The following is a 23722-nucleotide window of genomic DNA, read 5'->3' as shown; positions in this document are numbered from 1 at the left end:
TTCCGGAGAGGACGACCAACCCAGGAGAAGCTATGGTCCTGTGTATGCATGCAGACCCCATCAGAGGCCCCATTCGGATCAAGTGGCTCCAACAAAGCACCATGATCCCTCACAGAGTCCTGGCACAACCCCATTGAAGACCACGGCATGGCTTCCAGCCCTTGAAATAACCAGCAGCATCCTGCCTCCAAGCACCTGAGGATGGGCTCCTGCCTGCCTCTCACCATCTCTAGGCAGGGGGCATGAGCCTTCCCTACTGACAGGTTTTGGGAAGCCATAAAGCACACACCACAAGGGACCATTCCCTCAGTTGGTGATCATACTCTGGCGCTAGGTGCACAGAGGTCTCTAGAGATGTTCCGCCTGGGGCCAAGGAAGAAAACACTGCCTCGATGTGCTCTCTGACTAGAATACAGCTCTAATGAAGGCATGTGAGTGCACCAGATGTGAGCCCATAAATTTGGGGCAGCAGCAGACATTCCTCCTTGGTAGGCAGGAGGTTGCCAAAAGACTACCCTGTACTGCCTGCTGTGAGGGCGGCCAGCCCATAGTTCAAAATTCTCTGGGGCCTATCAGTAGCAACCAAAAGAGCCACTCACTGCGGAACATTCTGGCTGTGGTGAGTCCATTCCAAGGCTTGGCCTGAAACACAAAATTCAAAGCAGAAAGGCTTAAGGAAAGACTCCACCCATGGCTTCAGAACATGTGGGCCCTGGCACTATGGAGCAGGATAGAAAACCAAAGGTGGCAACACATCTTGGATATGTGGAAGCCATCTACACTGGGAGGAGTCTCAAGGGATTTCCTCGAGCGAGAGGCTGCTCCAACACCCACACCCAAACCCACACACACACCCACACCCAGGGCTCTGCAATGGACCAACAATGCAGGCCATCCTGCCCCTGGATCCCTCTGTTAGGCCTCAGCATAATCCTATTGAGCATGATTTTTTGGTCATCAGCTCTCTTCAGGACCATATGAGTTCTCATCATCGACCCAACTGAGGCCCTCCTCACTCACCTGCGCCCTGCCACATGTGAAGGCTTACCTCAGATGCTTCCTGGAAAGAAGGATGCCTGAAGGGATGTGCCATTCTGTCGAATCCACGTGCTGGGCCAAGGCTCATGGTGATTGCCCTAGGGAACATAGGCCAAACACAGATCTTCATTTCTCTGGGGACGATGGCTGCCAAGAGGTGAGAAGGACAGCTGTGAGAACTCCAACTCCATGCTAGATGCATTGGGGCACGTGTGTGCCACACGCTCATGCATCGAATGATGCTACAAGAAATACCTGCAGCAATACATCCAGGAACATAGGGCCCAAATGTACCTCCACGCAGAGACAGGAACACATAGCTGAAACGCATACAAACAGCTCCCTACATAGCTTCCTTCCTGCCTCCCTTCCTCCAGAATGCTCTAGCTCCCTCCCCTTTGACCCTCGTCCTTGGCTCACTCCCTCCATCCATCCATACTTACAAAGATGAAGGCATGAGTGGACAGGTGGATCAATGCCATCTTATGTACCTTAATACTGTGTCAGGGGCAGATGAAATAACCAGTACGTATATGTCTCCCCAGGGAAGGACTAGCCTCATGGATCCTCCAGGCAGCACAAGGCCTGGCACCAGGTCTGCTTGGTGGGGAAAACACTGGGGGTGTTTCTGGGGGGAATGGAGACATTCCTCTGGGCCCGACCCTGGTGTGGGCAAGCGTGTGCTGGCCGATGTCACACTCGGCTTGTCCATGTGCACAACACCCAGACAATGAGGCCTTTATGTCCCACACAGTGGACATTCACAGGAGCTGGAGGGAGCTCTCTTGGTAGGCAGTGGCTCCCGTAGAGGAAGGCCAGCCCAAGAGATGCCACAGGCCTGTATCTGTATGCAGAACCCATGAAAGGGCCTGTCTGAGAAAACTGGCCTATCTGAGGGCCCATGATCCCTCACAGAGACCTGGGAAACCCCATTCCAGCAAGGGACCAGCCCTTCAGCTCTCACAAGAGCCAAGAGCATCTAGCTGCCAAGTCCCTGATGAAGGGTCCTTGTTGCCTCTCACCACCTCCAGGCCTGGCCCCACATCCTCCCAACCAACACTTCTTGGAAGTCACTCAAGCACACCCCACAACTGACCATAAGCTCAGTCCATCCTCGTGCTCTGCCTCGACATGCACAGAGATCTGCGTGGTTGCTCCCCAGGGCAACACGTCATGAAATGGTGCCTCCATGGTCAGTCTTACTACACTTCAGGTCAATCGAGTTGAATTTCAAGGCCCGCATTCCGATCTGGTGGATGGGGAGCCATGTCAAGCATTCCTCCTTGGGGACCACAGAGATTCCCAAACAGGGCCAATTTCTTCTGTGGCAGCATTCCCTACTGTGGCCCGTGCAAGGCCACCAAACAACAGCCATGCAGCTACGCCCTCCTCAGCCCACATCCCGGGACCACCCCTCCCCTTCAGGTCAACAGGGCCTCACGATGGACATGATAACGGGATGCCCAAGGGCTCTGCAAAGCCTTCATGGGGGAATGGACACCCAGAAGCCTTTTCTCCTCTGGAGGGGGCTCTCTGACAAACCAGTGGCTTCCGGAGAGGACGACCAACCCAGGAGAAGCTATGGTCCTGTGTATGCATGCAGACCCCATCAGAGGCCCCATTCGGATCAAGTGGCTCCAACAAAGCACCATGATCCCTCACAGAGTCCTGGCACAACCCCATTGAAGACCACGGCATGGCTTCCAGCCCTTGAAATAACCAGCAGCATCCTGCCTCCAAGCACCTGAGGATGGGCTCCTGCCTGCCTCTCACCATCTCTAGGCAGGGGGCATGAGCCTTCCCTACTGACAGGTTTTGGGAAGCCATAAAGCACACACCACAAGGGACCATTCCCTCAGTGGGTGATCATACTCTGGCGCTAGGTGCACAGAGGTCTCTAGAGATGTTCCGCCTGGGGCCAAGGAAGAAAACACTGCCTCGATGTGCTCTCTGACTAGAATACAGCTCTAATGAAGGCATGTGAGTGCACCAGATGTGAGCCCATAAATTTGGGGCAGCAGCAGACATTCCTCCTTGGTAGGCAGGAGGTTGCCAAAAGACTACCCTGTACTGCCTGCTGTGAGGGCGGCCAGCCCATAGTTCAAAATTCTCTGGGGCCTATCAGTAGCAACCAAAAGAGCCACTCACTGCGGAACATTCTGGCTGTGGTGAGTCCATTCCAAGGCTTGGCCTGAAACACAAAATTCAAAGCAGAAAGGCTTAAGGAAAGACTCCACCCATGGCTTCAGAACATGTGGGCCCTGGCACTATGGAGCAGGATAGAAAACCAAAGGTGGCAACACATCTTGGATATGTGGAAGCCATCTACACTGGGAGGAGTCTCAAGGGATTTCCTCGAGCGAGAGGCTGCTCCAACACCCACACCCAAACCCACACACACACCCACACCCAGGGCTCTGCAATGGACCAACAACGCAGGCCATCCTGCCCCTGGATCCCTCTGTTAGGCCTCAGCGTAATCCTATTGAGCATGATTTTTTGGTCATCAGCTCTCTTCAGGACCATATGAGTTCTCATCATCGACCCAACTGAGGCCCTCCTCACTCACCTGCGCCCTGCCACATGTGAAGGCTTACCTCAGATGCTTCCTGGAAAGAAGGATGCCTGAAGGGATGTGCCATTCTGTCGAATCCACGTGCTGGGCCAAGGCTCATGGTGATTGCCCTAGGGAACATAGGCCAAACACAGATCTTCATTTCTCTGGGGACGATGGCTGCCAAGAGGTGAGAAGGACAGCTGTGAGAACTCCAACTCCATGCTAGATGCATTGGGGCACGTGTGTGCCACACGCTCATGCATCGAATGATGCTACAAGAAATACCTGCAGCAATACATCCAGGAACATAGGGCCCAAATGTACCTCCACGCAGAGACAGGAACACATAGCTGAAACGCATACAAACAGCTCCCTACATAGCTTCCTTCCTGCCTCCCTTCCTCCAGAATGCTCTAGCTCCCTCCCCTTTGACCCTCGTCCTTGGCTCACTCCCTCCATCCATCCATACTTACAAAGATGAAGGCATGAGTGGACAGGTGGATCAATGCCATCTTATGTACCTTAATACTGTGTCAGGGGCAGATGAAATAACCAGTACGTATATGTCTCCCCAGGGAAGGACTAGCCTCATGGATCCTCCAGGCAGCACAAGGCCTGGCACCAGGTCTGCTTGGTGGGGAAAACACTGGGGGTGTTTCTGGGGGGAATGGAGACATTCCTCTGGGCCCGACCCTGGTGTGGGCAAGCGTGTGCTGGCCGATGTCACACTCGGCTTGTCCATGTGCACAACACCCAGACAATGAGGCCTTTATGTCCCACACAGTGGACATTCACAGGAGCTGGAGGGAGCTCTCTTGGTAGGCAGTGGCTCCCGTAGAGGAAGGCCAGCCCAAGAGATGCCACAGGCCTGTATCTGTATGCAGAACCCATGAAAGGGCCTGTCTGAGAAAACTGGCCTATCTGAGGGCCCATGATCCCTCACAGAGACCTGGGAAACCCCATTCCAGCAAGGGACCAGCCCTTCAGCTCTCACAAGAGCCAAGAGCATCTAGCTGCCAAGTCCCTGATGAAGGGTCCTTGTTGCCTCTCACCACCTCCAGGCCTGGCCCCACATCCTCCCAACCAACACTTCTTGGAAGTCACTCAAGCACACCCCACAACTGACCATAAGCTCAGTCCATCCTCGTGCTCTGCCTCGACATGCACAGAGATCTGCGTGGTTGCTCCCCAGGGCAACACGTCATGAAATGGTGCCTCCATGGTCAGTCTTACTACACTTCAGGTCAATCGAGTTGAATTTCAAGGCCCGCATTCCGATCTGGTGGATGGGGAGCCATGTCAAGCATTCCTCCTTGGGGACCACAGAGATTCCCAAACAGGGCCAATTTCTTCTGTGGCAGCATTCCCTACTGTGGCCCGTGCAAGGCCACCAAACAACAGCCATGCAGCTACGCCCTCCTCAGCCCACATCCCGGGACCACCCCTCCCCTTCAGGTCAACAGGGCCTCACGATGGACATGATAACGGGATGCCCAAGGGCTCTGCAAAGCCTTCATGGGGGAATGGACACCCAGAAGCCTTTTCTCCTCTGGAGGGGGCTCTCTGACAAACCAGTGGCTTCCGGAGAGGACGACCAACCCAGGAGAAGCTATGGTCCTGTGTATGCATGCAGACCCCATCAGAGGCCCCATTCGGATCAAGTGGCTCCAACAAAGCACCATGATCCCTCACAGAGTCCTGGCACAACCCCATTGAAGACCACGGCATGGCTTCCAGCCCTTGAAATAACCAGCAGCATCCTGCCTCCAAGCACCTGAGGATGGGCTCCTGCCTGCCTCTCACCATCTCTAGGCAGGGGGCATGAGCCTTCCCTACTGACAGGTTTTGGGAAGCCATAAAGCACACACCACAAGGGACCATTCCCTCAGTGGGTGATCATACTCTAGCGCTAGGTTCACAGAGGTCTCTAGAGATGTTCCGCCTGGGGCCAAGGAAGAAAACACTGCCTCGATGTGCTCTCTGACTAGAATACAGCTCTAATGAAGGCATGTGAGTGCACCAGATGTGAGCCCATAAATATGGGGCAGCAGCAGACATTCCTCCTTGGTAGGCAGGAGGTTGCCAAAAGACTACCCTGTACTGCCTGCTGTGAGGGCGGCCAGCCCATAGTTCAAAATTCTCTGGGGCCTATCAGTAGCAACCAAAAGAGCCACTCACTGCGGAACATTCTGGCTGTGGTGAGTCCATTCCAAGGCTTGGCCTGAAACACAAAATTCAAAGCAGAAAGGCTTAAGGAAAGACTCCACCCATGGCTTCAGAACATGTGGGCCCTGGCACTATGGAGCAGGATAGAAAACCAAAGGTGGCAACACATCTTGGATATGTGGAAGCCATCTACACTGGGAGGAGTCTCAAGGGATTTCCTCGAGCGAGAGGCTGCTCCAACACCCACACCCAAACCCACACACACACCCACACCCAGGGCTCTGCAATGGACCAACAATGCAGGCCATCCTGCCCCTGGATCCCTCTGTTAGGCCTCAGCGTAATCCTATTGAGCATGATTTTTTGGTCATCAGCTCTCTTCAGGACCATATGAGTTCTCATCATCGACCCAACTGAGGCCCTCCTCACTCACCTGCGCCCTGCCACATGTGAAGGCTTACCTCAGATGCTTCCTGGAAAGAAGGATGCCTGAAGGGATGTGCCATTCTGTCGAATCCACGTGCTGGGCCAAGGCTCATGGTGATTGCCCTAGGGAACATAGGCCAAACACAGATCTTCATTTCTCTGGGGACGATGGCTGCCAAGAGGTGAGAAGGACAGCTGTGAGAACTCCAACTCCATGCTAGATGCATTGGGGCACGTGTGTGCCACACGCTCATGCATCGAATGATGCTACAAGAAATACCTGCAGCAATACATCCAGGAACATAGGGCCCAAATGTACCTCCACGCAGAGACAGGAACACATAGCTGAAACGCATACAAACAGCTCCCTACATAGCTTCCTTCCTGCCTCCCTTCCTCCAGAATGCTCTAGCTCCCTCCCCTTTGACCCTCGTCCTTGGCTCACTCCCTCCATCCATCCATACTTACAAAGATGAAGGCATGAGTGGACAGGTGGATCAATGCCATCTTATGTACCTTAATACTGTGTCAGGGGCAGATGAAATAACCAGTACGTATATGTCTCCCCAGGGAAGGACTAGCCTCATGGATCCTCTAGTCAGCACAAGGCCTGGCACCAGGTCTGCTTGGTGGGGAAAACACTGGGGGTGTTTCTGGGGGGAATGGAGACATTCCTCTGGGCCCGACCCTGGTGTGGGCAAGCGTGTGCTGGCCGATGTCACACTCGGCTTGTCCATGTGCACAACACCCAGACAATGAGGCCTTTATGTCCCACACAGTGGACATTCACAGGAGCTGGAGGGAGCTCTCTTGGTAGGCAGTGGCTCCCGTAGAGGAAGGCCAGCCCAAGAGATGCCACAGGCCTGTATCTGTATGCAGAACCCATGAAAGGGCCTGTCTGAGAAAACTGGCCTATCTGAGGGCCCATGATCCCTCACAGAGACCTGGGAAACCCCATTCCAGCAAGGGACCAGCCCTTCAGCTCTCACAAGAGCCAAGAGCATCTAGCTGCCAAGTCCCTGATGAAGGGTCCTTGTTGCCTCTCACCACCTCCAGGCCTGGCCCCACATCCTCCCAACCAACACTTCTTGGAAGTCACTCAAGCACACCCCACAACTGACCATAAGCTCAGTCCATCCTCGTGCTCTGCCTCGACATGCACAGAGATCTGCGTGGTTGCTCCCCAGGGCAACACGTCATGAAATGGTGCCTCCATGGTCAGTCTTACTACACTTCAGGTCAATCGAGTTGAATTTCAAGGCCCGCATTCCGATCTGGTGGATGGGGAGCCATGTCAAGCATTCCTCCTTGGGGACCACAGAGATTCCCAAACAGGGCCAATTTCTTCTGTGGCAGCATTCCCTACTGTGGCCCGTGCAAGGCCACCAAACAACAGCCATGCAGCTACGCCCTCCTCAGCCCACATCCCGGGACCACCCCTCCCCTTCAGGTCAACAGGGCCTCACGATGGACATGATAACGGGATGCCCAAGGGCTCTGCAAAGCCTTCATGGGGGAATGGACACCCAGAAGCCTTTTCTCCTCTGGAGGGGGCTCTCTGACAAACCAGTGGCTTCCGGAGAGGACAACCAACCCAGGAGAAGCTATGGTCCTGTGTATGCATGCAGACCCCATCAGAGGCCCCATTCGGATCAAGTGGCTCCAACAAAGCACCATGATCCCTCACAGAGTCCTGGCACAACCCCATTGAAGACCACGGCATGGCTTCCAGCCCTTGAAATAACCAGCAGCATCCTGCCTCCAAGCACCTGAGGATGGGCTCCTGCCTGCCTCTCACCATCTCTAGGCAGGGGGCATGAGCCTTCCCTACTGACAGGTTTTGGGAAGCCATAAAGCACACACCACAAGGGACCATTCCCTCAGTTGGTGATCATACTCTGGCGCTAGGTGCACAGAGGTCTCTAGAGATGTTCCGCCTGGGGCCAAGGAAGAAAACACTGCCTCGATGTGCTCTCTGACTAGAATACAGCTCTAATGAAGGCATGTGAGTGCACCAGATGTGAGCCCATAAATTTGGGGCAGCAGCAGACATTCCTCCTTGGTAGGCAGGAGGTTGCCAAAAGACTACCCTGTACTGCCTGCTGTGAGGGCGGCCAGCCCATAGTTCAAAATTCTCTGGGGCCTATCAGTAGCAACCAAAAGAGCCACTCACTGCGGAACATTCTGGCTGTGGTGAGTCCATTCCAAGGCTTGGCCTGAAACACAAAATTCAAAGCAGAAAGGCTTAAGGAAAGACTCCACCCATGGCTTCAGAACATGTGGGCCCTGGCACTATGGAGCAGGATAGAAAACCAAAGGTGGCAACACATCTTGGATATGTGGAAGCCATCTACACTGGGAGGAGTCTCAAGGGATTTCCTCGAGCGAGAGGCTGCTCCAACACCCACACCCAAACCCACACACACACCCACACCCAGGGCTCTGCAATGGACCAACAATGCAGGCCATCCTGCCCCTGGATCCCTCTGTTAGGCCTCAGCGTAATCCTATTGAGCATGATTTTTTGGTCATCAGCTCTCTTCAGGACCATATGAGTTCTCATCATCGACCCAACTGAGGCCCTCCTCACTCACCTGCGCCCTGCCACATGTGAAGGCTTACCTCAGATGCTTCCTGGAAAGAAGGATGCCTGAAGGGATGTGCCATTCTGTCGAATCCACGTGCTGGGCCAAGGCTCATGGTGATTGCCCTAGGGAACATAGGCCAAACACAGATCTTCATTTCTCTGGGGACGATGGCTGCCAAGAGGTGAGAAGGACAGCTGTGAGAACTCCAACTCCATGCTAGATGCATTGGGGCACGTGTGTGCCACACGCTCATGCATCGAATGATGCTACAAGAAATACCTGCAGCAATACATCCAGGAACATAGGGCCCAAATGTACCTCCACGCAGAGACAGGAACACATAGCTGAAACGCATACAAACAGCTCCCTACATAGCTTCCTTCCTGCCTCCCTTCCTCCAGAATGCTCTAGCTCCCTCCCCTTTGACCCTCGTCCTTGGCTCACTCCCTCCATCCATCCATACTTACAAAGATGAAGGCATGAGTGGACAGGTGGATCAATGCCATCTTATGTACCTTAATACTGTGTCAGGGGCAGATGAAATAACCAGTACGTATATGTCTCCCCAGGGAAGGACTAGCCTCATGGATCCTCCAGGCAGCACAAGGCCTGGCACCAGGTCTGCTTGGTGGGGAAAACACTGGGGGTGTTTCTGGGGGGAATGGAGACATTCCTCTGGGCCCGACCCTGGTGTGGGCAAGCGTGTGCTGGCCGATGTCACACTCGGCTTGTCCATGTGCACAACACCCAGACAATGAGGCCTTTATGTCCCACACAGTGGACATTCACAGGAGCTGGAGGGAGCTCTCTTGGTAGGCAGTGGCTCCCGTAGAGGAAGGCCAGCCCAAGAGATGCCACAGGCCTGTATCTGTATGCAGAACCCATGAAAGGGCCTGTCTGAGTAAACTGGCCTATCTGAGGGCCCATGATCCCTCACAGAGACCTGGGAAACCCCATTCCAGCAAGGGACCAGCCCTTCAGCTCTCACAAGAGCCAAGAGCATCTAGCTGCCAAGTCCCTGATGAAGGGTCCTTGTTGCCTCTCACCACCTCCAGGCCTGGCCCCACATCCTCCCAACCAACACTTCTTGGAAGTCACTCAAGCACACCCCACAACTGACCATAAGCTCAGTCCATCCTCGTGCTCTGCCTCGACATGCACAGAGATCTGCGTGGTTGCTCCCCAGGGCAACACGTCATGAAATGGTGCCTCCATGGTCAGTCTTACTACACTTCAGGTCAATCGAGTTGAATTTCAAGGCCTGCATTCCGATCTGGTGGATGGGGAGCCATGTCAAGCATTCCTCCTTGGGGACCACAGAGATTCCCAAACAGGGCCAATTTCTTCTGTGGCAGCATTCCCTACTGTGGCCCGTGCAAGGCCACCAAACAACAGCCATGCAGCTACGCCCTCCTCAGCCCACATCCCGGCACCACCCCTCCCCTTCAGGTCAACAGGGCCTCACGATGGACATGATAACGGGATGCCCAAGGGCTCTGCAAAGCCTTCATGGGGGAATGGACACCCAGAAGCCTTTTCTCCTCTGGAGGGGGCTCTCTGACAAACCAGTGGCTTCCGGAGAGGACGACCAACCCAGGAGAAGCTATGGTCCTGTGTATGCATGCAGACCCCATCAGAGGCCCCATTCGGATCAAGTGGCTCCAACAAAGCACCATGATCCCTCACAGAGTCCTGGCACAACCCCATTGAAGACCACGGCATGGCTTCCAGCCCTTGAAATAACCAGCAGCATCCTGCCTCCAAGCACCTGAGGATGGGCTCCTGCCTGCCTCTCACCATCTCTAGGCAGGGGGTATGAGCCTTCCCTACTGACAGGTTTTGGGAAGCCATAAAGCACACACCACAAGGGACCATTCCCTCAGTGGGTGATCATACTCTGGCGCTAGGTGCACAGAGGTCTCTAGAGATGTTCTGCCTGGGGCCAAGGAAGAAAACACTGCCTCGATGTGCTCTCTGACTAGAATACAGCTCTAATGAAGGCATGTGAGTGCACTAGATGTGAGCCCATAAATTTGGGGCAGCAGCAGACATTCCTCCTTGGTAGGCAGGAGGTTGCCAAAAGACTACCCTGTACTGCCTGCTGTGAGGGCGGCCAGCCCATAGTTCAAAATTCTCTGGGGCCTATCAGTAGCAACCAAAAGAGCCACTCACTGCGGAACATTCTGGCTGTGGTGAGTCCATTCCAAGGCTTGGCCTGAAACACAAAATTCAAAGCAGAAAGGCTTAAGGAAAGACTCCACCCATGGCTTCAGAACATGTGGGCCCTGGCACTATGGAGCAGGATAGAAAACCAAAGGTGGCAACACATCTTGGATATGTGGAAGCCATCTACACTGGGAGGAGTCTCAAGGGATTTCCTCGAGCGAGAGGCTGCTCCAACACCCACACCCAAACCCACACACACACCCACACCCAGGGCTCTGCAATGGACCAACAATGCAGGCCATCCTGCCCCTGGATCCCTCTGTTAGGCCTCAGCGTAATCCTATTGAGCATGATTTTTTGGTCATCAGCTCTCTTCAGGACCATATGAGTTCTCATCATCGACCCAACTGAGGCCCTCCTCACTCACCTGCGCCCTGCCACATGTGAAGGCTTACCTCAGATGCTTCCTGGAAAGAAGGATGCCTGAAGGGATGTGCCATTCTGTCGAATCCACGTGCTGGGCCAAGGCTCATGGTGATTGCCCTAGGGAACATAGGCCAAACACAGATCTTCATTTCTCTGGGGACGATGGCTGCCAAGAGGTGAGAAGGACAGCTGTGAGAACTCCAACTCCATGCTAGATGCATTGGGGCACGTGTGTGCCACACGCTCATGCATCGAATGATGCTACAAGAAATACCTGCAGCAATACATCCAGGAACATAGGGCCCAAATGTACCTCCACGCAGAGACAGGAACACATAGCTGAAACGCATACAAACAGCTCCCTACATAGCTTCCTTCCTGCCTCCCTTCCTCCAGAATGCTCTAGCTCCCTCCCCTTTGACCCTCGTCCTTGGCTCACTCCCTCCATCCATCCATACTTACAAAGATGAAGGCATGAGTGGACAGGTGGATCAATGCCATCTTATGTACCTTAATACTGTGTCAGGGGCAGATGAAATAACCAGTACGTATATGTCTCCCCAGGGAAGGACTAGCCTCATGGATCCTCCAGGCAGCACAAGGCCTGGCACCAGGTCTGCTTGGTGGGGAAAACACTGGGGGTGTTTCTGGGGGGAATGGAGACATTCCTCTGGGCCCGACCCTGGTGTGGGCAAGCGTGTGCTGGCCGATGTCACACTCGGCTTGTCCATGTGCACAACACCCAGACAATGAGGCCTTTATGTCCCACACAGTGGACATTCACAGGAGCTGGAGGGAGCTCTCTTGGTAGGCAGTGGCTCCCGTAGAGGAAGGCCAGCCCAAGAGATGCCACAGGCCTGTATCTGTATGCAGAACCCATGAAAGGGCCTGTCTGAGAAAACTGGCCTATCTGAGGGCCCATGATCCCTCACAGAGACCTGGGAAACCCCATTCCAGCAAGGGACCAGCCCTTCAGCTCTCACAAGAGCCAAGAGCATCTAGCTGCCAAGTCCCTGATGAAGGGTCCTTGTTGCCTCTCACCACCTCCAGGCCTGGCCCCACATCCTCCCAACCAACACTTCTTGGAAGTCACTCAAGCACACCCCACAACTGACCATAAGCTCAGTCCATCCTCGTGCTCTGCCTCGACATGCACAGAGATCTGCGTGGTTGCTCCCCAGGGCAACACGTCATGAAATGGTGCCTCCATGGTCAGTCTTACTACACTTCAGGTCAATCGAGTTGAATTTCAAGGCCCGCATTCCGATCTGGTGGATGGGGAGCCATGTCAAGCATTCCTCCTTGGGGACCACAGAGATTCCCAAACAGGGCCAATTTCTTCTGTGGCAGCATTCCCTACTGTGGCCCGTGCAAGGCCACCAAACAACAGCCATGCAGCTACGCCCTCCTCAGCCCACATCCCGGGACCACCCCTCCCCTTCAGGTCAACAGGGCCTCACGATGGACATGATAACGGGATGCCCAAGGGCTCTGCAAAGCCTTCATGGGGGAATGGACACCCAGAAGCCTTTTCTCCTCTGGAGGGGGCTCTCTGACAAACCAGTGGCTTCCGGAGAGGACAACCAACCCAGGAGAAGCTATGGTCCTGTGTATGCATGCAGACCCCATCAGAGGCCCCATTCGGATCAAGTGGCTCCAACAAAGCACCATGATCCCTCACAGAGTCCTGGCACAACCCCATTGAAGACCACGGCATGGCTTCCAGCCCTTGAAATAACCAGCAGCATCCTGCCTCCAAGCACCTGAGGATGGGCTCCTGCCTGCCTCTCACCATCTCTAGGCAGGGGGCATGAGCCTTCCCTACTGACAGGTTTTGGGAAGCCATAAAGCACACACCACAAGGGACCATTCCCTCAGTTGGTGATCATACTCTGGCGCTAGGTGCACAGAGGTCTCTAGAGATGTTCCGCCTGGGGCCAAGGAAGAAAACACTGCCTCGATGTGCTCTCTGACTAGAATACAGCTCTAATGAAGGCATGTGAGTGCACCAGATGTGAGCCCATAAATTTGGGGCAGCAGCAGACATTCCTCCTTGGTAGGCAGGAGGTTGCCAAAAGACTACCCTGTACTGCCTGCTGTGAGGGCGGCCAGCCCATAGTTCAAAATTCTCTGGGGCCTATCAGTAGCAACCAAAAGAGCCACTCACTGCGGAACATTCTGGCTGTGGTGAGTCCATTCCAAGGCTTGGCCTGAAACACAAAATTCAAAGCAGAAAGGCTTAAGGAAAGACTCCACCCATGGCTTCAGAACATGTGGGCCCTGGCACTATGGAGCAGGATAGAAAACCAAAGGTGGCAACACATCTTGGATATGTGGAAGCCATCTACACTGGGAGGAGTCTCAAGGGATTTCCTCGAGCGAGAGGCTGCTCCAACACCCACACCCAAACCCACACACACACCCACACCCAGGGCTCTGCAATGGACCAACAATGCAGGCCATCCTGCCCCTGGATCCCTCTGTTAGGCCTCAGCGTAATCCTATTGAGCATGATTTTTTGGTCATCAGCTCTCTTCAGGACCATATGAGTTCTCATCATCGACCCAACTGAGGCCCTCCTCACTCACCTGCGCCCTGCCACATGTGAAGGCTTACCTCAGATGCTTCCTGGAAAGAAGGATGCCTGAAGGGATGTGCCATTCTGTCGAATCCACGTGCTGGGCCAAGGCTCATGGTGATTGCCCTAGGGAACATAGGCCAAACACAGATCTTCATTTCTCTGGGGACGATGGCTGCCAAGAGGTGAGAAGGACAGCTGTGAGAACTCCAACTCCATGCTAGATGCATTGGGGCACGTGTGTGCCACACGCTCATGCATCGAATGATGCTACAAGAAATACCTGCAGCAATACATCCAGGAACATAGGGCCCAAATGTACCTCCACGCAGAGACAGGAACACATAGCTGAAACGCATACAAACAGCTCCCTACATAGCTTCCTTCCTGCCTCCCTTCCTCCAGAATGCTCTAGCTCCCTCCCCTTTGACCCTCGTCCTTGGCTCACTCCCTCCATCCATCCATACTTACAAAGATGAAGGCATGAGTGGACAGGTGGATCAATGCCATCTTATGTACCTTAATACTGTGTCAGGGGCAGATGAAATAACCAGTACGTATATGTCTCCCCAGGGAAGGACTAGCCTCATGGATCCTCCAGGCAGCACAAGGCCTGGCACCAGGTCTGCTTGGTGGGGAAAACACTGGGGGTGTTTCTGGGGGGAATGGAGACATTCCTCTGGGCCCGACCCTGGTGTGGGCAAGCGTGTGCTGGCCGATGTCACACTCGGCTTGTCCATGTGCACAACACCCAGACAATGAGGCCTTTATGTCCCACACAGTGGACATTCACAGGAGCTGGAGGGAGCTCTCTTGGTAGGCAGTGGCTCCCGTAGAGGAAGGCCAGCCCAAGAGATGCCACAGGCCTGTATCTGTATGCAGAACCCATGAAAGGGCCTGTCTGAGTAAACTGGCCTATCTGAGGGCCCATGATCCCTCACAGAGACCTGGGAAACCCCATTCCAGCAAGGGACCAGCCCTTCAGCTCTCACAAGAGCCAAGAGCATCTAGCTGCCAAGTCCCTGATGAAGGGTCCTTGTTGCCTCTCACCACCTCCAGGCCTGGCCCCACATCCTCCCAACCAACACTTCTTGGAAGTCACTCAAGCACACCCCACAACTGACCATAAGCTCAGTCCATCCTCGTGCTCTGCCTCGACATGCACAGAGATCTGCGTGGTTGCTCCCCAGGGCAACACGTCATGAAATGGTGCCTCCATGGTCAGTCTTACTACACTTCAGGTCAATCGAGTTGAATTTCAAGGCCTGCATTCCGATCTGGTGGATGGGGAGCCATGTCAAGCATTCCTCCTTGGGGACCACAGAGATTCCCAAACAGGGCCAATTTCTTCTGTGGCAGCATTCCCGACTGTGGCCCGTGCAAGGCCACCAAACAACAGCCATGCAGCTACGCCCTCCTCAGCCCACATCCCGGCACCACCCCTCCCCTTCAGGTCAACAGGGCCTCACGATGGACATGATAACGGGATGCCCAAGGGCTCTGCAAAGCCTTCATGGGGGAATGGACACCCAGAAGCCTTTTCTCCTCTGGAGGGGGCTCTCTGACAAACCAGTGGCTTCCGGAGAGGACGACCAACCCAGGAGAAGCTATGGTCCTGTGTATGCATGCAGACCCCATCAGAGGCCCCATTCGGATCAAGTGGCTCCAACAAAGCACCATGATCCCTCACAGAGTCCTGGCACAACCCCATTGAAGACCACGGCATGGCTTCCAGCCCTTGAAATAACCAGCAGCATCCTGCCTCCAAGCACCTGAGGATGGGCTCCTGCCTGCCTCTCACCATCTCTAGGCAGGGGGCATGAGCCTTCCCTACTGACAGGTTTTGGGAAGCCATAAAGCACACACCACAAGGGACCATTCCCTCAGTGGGTGATCATACTCTGGCGCTAGGTGCACAGAGGTCTCTAGAGATGTTCTGCCTGGGGCCAAGGAAGAAAACACTGCCTCGATGTGCTCTCTGACTAGAATACAGCTCTAATGAAGGCATGTGAGTGCACCAGATGTGAGCCCATAAATTTGGGGCAGCAGCAGACATTCCTCCTTGGTAGGCAGGAGGTTGCCAAAAGACTACCCTGTACTGCCTGCTGTGAGGGCGGCCAGCCCATAGTTCAAAATTCTCTGGGGCCTATCAGTAGCAACCAAAAGAGCCACTCACTGCGGAACATTCTGGCTGTGGTGAGTCCATTCCAAGGCTTGGCCTGAAACACAAAATTCAAAGCAGAAAGGCTTAAGGAAAGACTCCACCCATGGCTTCAGAACATGTGGGCCCTGGCACTATGGAGCAGGATAGAAAACCAAAGGTGGCAACACATCTTGGATATGTGGAAGCCATCTACACTGGGAGGAGTCTCAAGGGATTTCCTCGAGCGAGAGGCTGCTCCAACACCCACACCCAAACCCACACACACACCCACACCCAGGGCTCTGCAATGGACCAACAATGCAGGCCATCCTGCCCCTGGATCCCTCTGTTAGGCCTCAGCGTAATCCTATTGAGCATGATTTTTTGGTCATCAGCTCTCTTCAGGACCATATGAGTTCTCATCATCGACCCAACTGAGGCCCTCCTCACTCACCTGCGCCCTGCCACATGTGAAGGCTTACCTCAGATGCTTCCTGGAAAGAAGGATGCCTGAAGGGATGTGCCATTCTGTCGAATCCACGTGCTGGGCCAAGGCTCATGGTGATTGCCCTAGGGAACATAGGCCAAACACAGATCTTCATTTCTCTGGGGACGATGGCTGCCAAGAGGTGAGAAGGACAGCTGTGAGAACTCCAACTCCATGCTAGATGCATTGGGGCACGTGTGTGCCACACGCTCATGCATCGAATGATGCTACAAGAAATACCTGCAGCAATACATCCAGGAACATAGGGCCCAAATGTACCTCCACGCAGAGACAGGAACACATAGCTGAAACGCATACAAACAGCTCCCTACATAGCTTCCTTCCTGCCTCCCTTCCTCCAGAATGCTCTAGCTCCCTCCCCTTTGACCCTCGTCCTTGGCTCACTCCCTCCATCCATCCATACTTACAAAGATGAAGGCATGAGTGGACAGGTGGATCAATGCCATCTTATGTACCTTAATACTGTGTCAGGGGCAGATGAAATAACCAGTACGTATATGTCTCCCCAGGGAAGGACTAGCCTCATGGATCCTCCAGGCAGCACAAGGCCTGGCACCAGGTCTGCTTGGTGGGGAAAACACTGGGGGTGTTTCTGGGGGGAATGGAGACATTCCTCTGGGCCCGACCCTGGTGTGGGCAAGCGTGTGCTGGCCGATGTCACACTCGGCTTGTCCATGTGCACAACACCCAGACAATGAGGCCTTTATGTCCCACACAGTGGACATTCACAGGAGCTGGAGGGAGCTCTCTTGGTAGGCAGTGGCTCCCGTAGAGGAAGGCCAGCCCAAGAGATGCCACAGGCCTGTATCTGTATGCAGAACCCATGAAAGGGCCTGTCTGAGAAAACTGGCCTATCTGAGGGCCCATGATCCCTCACAGAGACCTGGGAAACCCCATTCCAGCAAGGGACCAGCCCTTCAGCTCTCACAAGAGCCAAGAGCATCTAGCTGCCAAGTCCCTGATGAAGGGTCCTTGTTGCCTCTCACCACCTCCAGGCCTGGCCCCACATCCTCCCAACCAACACTTCTTGGAAGTCACTCAAGCACACCCCACAACTGACCATAAGCTCAGTCCATCCTCGTGCTCTGCCTCGACATGCACAGAGATCTGCGTGGTTGCTCCCCAGGGCAACACGTCATGAAATGGTGCCTCCATGGTCAGTCTTACTACACTTCAGGTCAATCGAGTTGAATTTCAAGGCCTGCATTCCGATCTGGTGGATGGGGAGCCATGTCAAGCATTCCTCCTTGGGGACCACAGAGATTCCCAAACAGGGCCAATTTCTTCTGTGGCAGCATTCCCTACTGTGGCCCGTGCAAGGCCACCAAACAACAGCCATGCAGCTACGCCCTCCTCAGCCCACATCCCGGGACCACCCCTCCCCTTCAGGTCAACAGGGCCTCACGATGGACATGATAACGGGATGCCCAAGGGCTCTGCAAAGCCTTCATGGGGGAATGGACACCCAGAAGCCTTTTCTCCTCTGGAGGGGGCTCTCTGACAAACCAGTGGCTTCCGGAGAGGACGACCAACCCAGGAGAAGCTATGGTCCTGTGTATGCATGCAGACCCCATCAGAGGCCCCATTCGGATCAAGTGGCTCCAACAAAGCACCATGATCCCTCACAGAGTCCTGGCACAACCCCATTGAAGACCACGGCATGGCTTCCAGCCCTTGAAATAACCAGCAGCATCCTGCCTCCAAGCACCTGAGGATGGGCTCCTGCCTGCCTCTCACCATCTCTAGGCAGGGGGCATGAGCCTTCCCTACTGACAGGTTTTGGGAAGCCATAAAGCACACACCACAAGGGACCATTCCCTCAGTGGGTGATCATACTCTGGCGCTAGGTGCACAGAGGTCTCTAGAGATGTTCTGCCTGGGGCCAAGGAAGAAAACACTGCCTCGATGTGCTCTCTGACTAGAATACAGCTCTAATGAAGGCATGTGAGTGCACCAGATGTGAGCCCATAAATTTGGGGCAGCAGCAGACATTCCTCCTTGGTAGGCAGGAGGTTGCCAAAAGACTACCCTGTACTGCCTGCTGTGAGGGCGGCCAGCCCATAGTTCAAAATTCTCTGGGGCCTATCAGTAGCAACCAAAAGAGCCACTCACTGCGGAACATTCTGGCTGTGGTGAGTCCATTCCAAGGCTTGGCCTGAAACACAAAATTCAAAGCAGAAAGGCTTAAGGAAAGACTCCACCCATGGCTTCAGAACATGTGGGCCCTGGCACTATGGAGCAGGATAGAAAACCAAAGGTGGCAACACATCTTGGATATGTGGAAGCCATCTACACTGGGAGGAGTCTCAAGGGATTTCCTCGAGCGAGAGGCTGCTCCAACACCCACACCCAAACCCACACACACACCCACACCCAGGGCTCTGCAATGGACCAACAATGCAGGCCATCCTGCCCCTGGATCCCTCTGTTAGGCCTCAGCGTAATCCTATTGAGCATGATTTTTTGGTCATCAGCTCTCTTCAGGACCATATGAGTTCTCATCATCGACCCAACTGAGGCCCTCCTCACTCACCTGCGCCCTGCCACATGTGAAGGCTTACCTCAGATGCTTCCTGGAAAGAAGGATGCCTGAAGGGATGTGCCATTCTGTCGAATCCACGTGCTGGGCCAAGGCTCATGGTGATTGCCCTAGGGAACATAGGCCAAACACAGATCTTCATTTCTCTGGGGACGATGGCTGCCAAGAGGTGAGAAGGACAGCTGTGAGAACTCCAACTCCATGCTAGATGCATTGGGGCACGTGTGTGCCACACGCTCATGCATCGAATGATGCTACAAGAAATACCTGCAGCAATACATCCAGGAACATAGGGCCCAAATGTACCTCCACGCAGAGACAGGAACACATAGCTGAAACGCATACAAACAGCTCCCTACATAGCTTCCTTCCTGCCTCCCTTCCTCCAGAATGCTCTAGCTCCCTCCCCTTTGACCCTCGTCCTTGGCTCACTCCCTCCATCCATCCATACTTACAAAGATGAAGGCATGAGTGGACAGGTGGATCAATGCCATCTTATGTACCTTAATACTGTGTCAGGGGCAGATGAAATAACCAGTACGTATATGTCTCCCCAGGGAAGGACTAGCCTCATGGATCCTCCAGGCAGCACAAGGCCTGGCACCAGGTCTGCTTGGTGGGGAAAACACTGGGGGTGTTTCTGGGGGGAATGGAGACATTCCTCTGGGCCCGACCCTGGTGTGGGCAAGCGTGTGCTGGCCGATGTCACACTCGGCTTGTCCATGTGCACAACACCCAGACAATGAGGCCTTTATGTCCCACACAGTGGACATTCACAGGAGCTGGAGGGAGCTCTCTTGGTAGGCAGTGGCTCCCGTAGAGGAAGGCCAGCCCAAGAGATGCCACAGGCCTGTATCTGTATGCAGAACCCATGAAAGGGCCTGTCTGAGTAAACTGGCCTATCTGAGGGCCCATGATCCCTCACAGAGACCTGGGAAACCCCATTCCAGCAAGGGACCAGCCCTTCAGCTCTCACAAGAGCCAAGAGCATCTAGCTGCCAAGTCCCTGATGAAGGGTCCTTGTTGCCTCTCACCACCTCCAGGCCTGGCCCCACATCCTCCCAACCAACACTTCTTGGAAGTCACTCAAGCACACCCCACAACTGACCATAAGCTCAGTCCATCCTCGTGCTCTGCCTCGACATGCACAGAGATCTGCGTGGTTGCTCCCCAGGGCAACACGTCATGAAATGGTGCCTCCATGGTCAGTCTTACTACACTTCAGGTCAATCGAGTTGAATTTCAAGGCCTGCATTCCGATCTGGTGGATGGGGAGCCATGTCAAGCATTCCTCCTTGGGGACCACAGAGATTCCCAAACAGGGCCAATTTCTTCTGTGGCAGCATTCCCTACTGTGGCCCGTGCAAGGCCACCAAACAACAGCCATGCAGCTACGCCCTCCTCAGCCCACATCCCGGGACCACCCCTCCCCTTCAGGTCAACAGGGCCTCACGATGGACATGATAACGGGATGCCCAAGGGCTCTGCAAAGCCTTCATGGGGGAATGGACACCCAGAAGCCTTTTCTCCTCTGGAGGGGGCTCTCTGACAAACCAGTGGCTTCCGGAGAGGACGACCAACCCAGGAGAAGCTATGGTCCTGTGTATGCATGCAGACCCCATCAGAGGCCCCATTCGGATCAAGTGGCTCCAACAAAGCACCATGATCCCTCACAGAGTCCTGGCACAACCCCATTGAAGACCACGGCATGGCTTCCAGCCCTTGAAATAACCAGCAGCATCCTGCCTCCAAGCACCTGAGGATGGGCTCCTGCCTGCCTCTCACCATCTCTAGGCAGGGGGCATGAGCCTTCCCTACTGACAGGTTTTGGGAAGCCATAAAGCACACACCACAAGGGACCATTCCCTCAGTGGGTGATCATACTCTGGCGCTAGGTGCACAGAGGTCTCTAGAGATGTTCTGCCTGGGGCCAAGGAAGAAAACACTGCCTCGATGTGCTCTCTGACTAGAATACAGCTCTAATGAAGGCATGTGAGTGCACCAGATGTGAGCCCATAAATTTGGGGCAGCAGCAGACATTCCTCCTTGGTAGGCAGGAGGTTGCCAAAAGACTACCCTGTACTGCCTGCTGTGAGGGCGGCCAGCCCATAGTTCAAAATTCTCTGGGGCCTATCAGTAGCAACCAAAAGAGCCACTCACTGCGGAACATTCTGGCTGTGGTGAGTCCATTCCAAGGCTTGGCCTGAAACACAAAATTCAAAGCAGAAAGGCTTAAGGAAAGACTCCACCCATGGCTTCAGAACATGTGGGCCCTGGCACTATGGAGCAGGATAGAAAACCAAAGGTGGCAACACATCTTGGATATGTGGAAGCCATCTACACTGGGAGGAGTCTCAAGGGATTTCCTCGAGCGAGAGGCTGCTCCAACACCCACACCCAAACCCACACACACACCCACACCCAGGGCTCTGCAATGGACCAACAATGCAGGCCATCCTGCCCCTGGATCCCTCTGTTAGGCCTCAGCGTAATCCTATTGAGCATGATTTTTTGGTCATCAGCTCTCTTCAGGACCATATGAGTTCTCATCATCGACCCAACTGAGGCCCTCCTCACTCACCTGCGCCCTGCCACATGTGAAGGCTTACCTCAGATGCTTCCTGGAAAGAAGGATGCCTGAAGGGATGTGCCATTCTGTCGAATCCACGTGCTGGGCCAAGGCTCATGGTGATTGCCCTAGGGAACATAGGCCAAACACAGATCTTCATTTCTCTGGGGACGATGGCTGCCAAGAGGTGAGAAGGACAGCTGTGAGAACTCCAACTCCATGCTAGATGCATTGGGGCACGTGTGTGCCACACGCTCATGCATCGAATGATGCTACAAGAAATACCTGCAGCAATACATCCAGGAACATAGGGCCCAAATGTACCTCCACGCAGAGACAGGAACACATAGCTGAAACGCATACAAACAGCTCCCTACATAGCTTCCTTCCTGCCTCCCTTCCTCCAGAATGCTCTAGCTCCCTCCCCTTTGACCCTCGTCCTTGGCTCACTCCCTCCATCCATCCATACTTACAAAGATGAAGGCATGAGTGGACAGGTGGATCAATGCCATCTTATGTACCTTAATACTGTGTCAGGGGCAGATGAAATAACCAGTACGTATATGTCTCCCCAGGGAAGGACTAGCCTCATGGATCCTCCAGGCAGCACAAGGCCTGGCACCAGGTCTGCTTGGTGGGGAAAACACTGGGGGTGTTTCTGGGGGGAATGGAGACATTCCTCTGGGCCCGACCCTGGTGTGGGCAAGCGTGTGCTGGCCGATGTCACACTCGGCTTGTCCATGTGCACAACACCCAGACAATGAGGCCTTTATGTCCCACACAGTGGACATTCACAGGAGCTGGAGGGAGCTCTCTTGGTAGGCAGTGGCTCCCGTAGAGGAAGGCCAGCCCAAGAGATGCCACAGGCCTCTATCTGTATGCAGAACCCATGAAAGGGCCTGTCTGAGTAAACTGGCCTATCTGAGGGCCCATGATCCCTCACAGAGACCTGGGAAACCCCATTCCAGCAAGGGACCAGCCCTTCAGCTCTCACAAGAGCCAAGAGCATCTAGCTGCCAAGTCCCTGATGAAGGGTCCTTGTTGCCTCTCACCACCTCCAGGCCTGGCCCCACATCCTCCCAACCAACACTTCTTGGAAGTCACTCAAGCACACCCCACAACTGACCATAAGCTCAGTCCATCCTCGTGCTCTGCCTCGACATGCACAGAGATCTGCGTGGTTGCTCCCCAGGGCAACACGTCATGAAATGGTGCCTCCATGGTCAGTCTTACTACACTTCAGGTCAATCGAGTTGAATTTCAAGGCCTGCATTCCGATCTGGTGGATGGGGAGCCATGTCAAGCATTCCTCCTTGGGGACCACAGAGATTCCCAAACAGGGCCAATTTCTTCTGTGGCAGCATTCCCTACTGTGGCCCGTGCAAGGCCACCAAACAACAGCCATGCAGCTACGCCCTCCTCAGCCCACATCCCGGGACCACCCCTCCCCTTCAGGTCAACAGGGCCTCACGATGGACATGATAACGGGATGCCCAAGGGCTCTGCAAAGCCTTCATGGGGGAATGGACACCCAGAAGCCTTTTCTCCTCTGGAGGGGGCTCTCTGACAAACCAGTGGCTTCCGGAGAGGACGACCAACCCAGGAGAAGCTATGGTCCTGTGTATGCATGCAGACCCCATCAGAGGCCCCATTCGGATCAAGTGGCTCCAACAAAGCACCATGATCCCTCACAGAGTCCTGGCACAACCCCATTGAAGACCACGGCATGGCTTCCAGCCCTTGAAATAACCAGCAGCATCCTGCCTCCAAGCACCTGAGGATGGGCTCCTGCCTGCCTCTCACCATCTCTAGGCAGGGGGCATGAGCCTTCCCTACTGACAGGTTTTGGGAAGCCATAAAGCACACACCACAAGGGACCATTCCCTCAGTGGGTGATCATACTCTGGCGCTAGGTGCACAGAGGTCTCTAGAGATGTTCTGCCTGGGGCCAAGGAAGAAAACACTGCCTCGATGTGCTCTCTGACTAGAATACAGCTCTAATGAAGGCATGTGAGTGC

At 54.4% G+C, this 23722-nt stretch overlaps 9 non-coding genes across 9 annotated transcripts; all 9 read right to left on the bottom strand.

Annotated features, from left to right (window-relative positions):
* Positions 1-917: 917 nt before the first annotated feature.
* On the bottom strand, positions 918-998 carry LOC130843522 (small nucleolar RNA SNORD115). The gene has a single exon (XR_009051020.1). It is a non-coding gene; the product is annotated as a small nucleolar RNA SNORD115 (small nucleolar RNA).
* Positions 999-3504: 2506 nt separating this feature from the next.
* On the bottom strand, positions 3505-3585 carry LOC130843517 (small nucleolar RNA SNORD115). Its single transcript, XR_009051016.1, has one exon. It is a non-coding gene; the product is annotated as a small nucleolar RNA SNORD115 (small nucleolar RNA).
* A 2506-nt stretch (positions 3586-6091) lies between these two features.
* Positions 6092-6172, bottom strand: LOC130843516 (small nucleolar RNA SNORD115). The gene has a single exon (XR_009051014.1). It is a non-coding gene; the product is annotated as a small nucleolar RNA SNORD115 (small nucleolar RNA).
* Positions 6173-8678: 2506 nt separating this feature from the next.
* On the bottom strand, positions 8679-8759 carry LOC130843515 (small nucleolar RNA SNORD115). The gene has a single exon (XR_009051013.1). It is a non-coding gene; the product is annotated as a small nucleolar RNA SNORD115 (small nucleolar RNA).
* A 2506-nt stretch (positions 8760-11265) lies between these two features.
* Positions 11266-11346, bottom strand: LOC130843514 (small nucleolar RNA SNORD115). Its single transcript, XR_009051012.1, has one exon. It is a non-coding gene; the product is annotated as a small nucleolar RNA SNORD115 (small nucleolar RNA).
* Positions 11347-13852: 2506 nt separating this feature from the next.
* LOC130843513 (small nucleolar RNA SNORD115) lies at positions 13853-13933 on the bottom strand. The gene has a single exon (XR_009051011.1). It is a non-coding gene; the product is annotated as a small nucleolar RNA SNORD115 (small nucleolar RNA).
* A 2506-nt stretch (positions 13934-16439) lies between these two features.
* On the bottom strand, positions 16440-16520 carry LOC130843511 (small nucleolar RNA SNORD115). Its single transcript, XR_009051010.1, has one exon. It is a non-coding gene; the product is annotated as a small nucleolar RNA SNORD115 (small nucleolar RNA).
* A 2506-nt stretch (positions 16521-19026) lies between these two features.
* On the bottom strand, positions 19027-19107 carry LOC130843510 (small nucleolar RNA SNORD115). Its single transcript, XR_009051009.1, has one exon. It is a non-coding gene; the product is annotated as a small nucleolar RNA SNORD115 (small nucleolar RNA).
* A 2506-nt stretch (positions 19108-21613) lies between these two features.
* Positions 21614-21694, bottom strand: LOC130843509 (small nucleolar RNA SNORD115). Its single transcript, XR_009051008.1, has one exon. It is a non-coding gene; the product is annotated as a small nucleolar RNA SNORD115 (small nucleolar RNA).
* Between the last annotated feature and the right edge of the window lie 2028 nt (positions 21695-23722).

The sequence above is a fragment of the Hippopotamus amphibius genome, unplaced genomic scaffold (assembly GCF_030028045.1).
Source record: "Hippopotamus amphibius kiboko isolate mHipAmp2 unplaced genomic scaffold, mHipAmp2.hap2 scaffold_425, whole genome shotgun sequence".
In the NCBI taxonomy this organism is placed as follows: domain Eukaryota; kingdom Metazoa; phylum Chordata; class Mammalia; order Artiodactyla; family Hippopotamidae; genus Hippopotamus; species Hippopotamus amphibius.
Note: the sequence above shows the minus strand (reverse complement) of the source record. Positions and strands in the feature narration are given on the sequence as shown.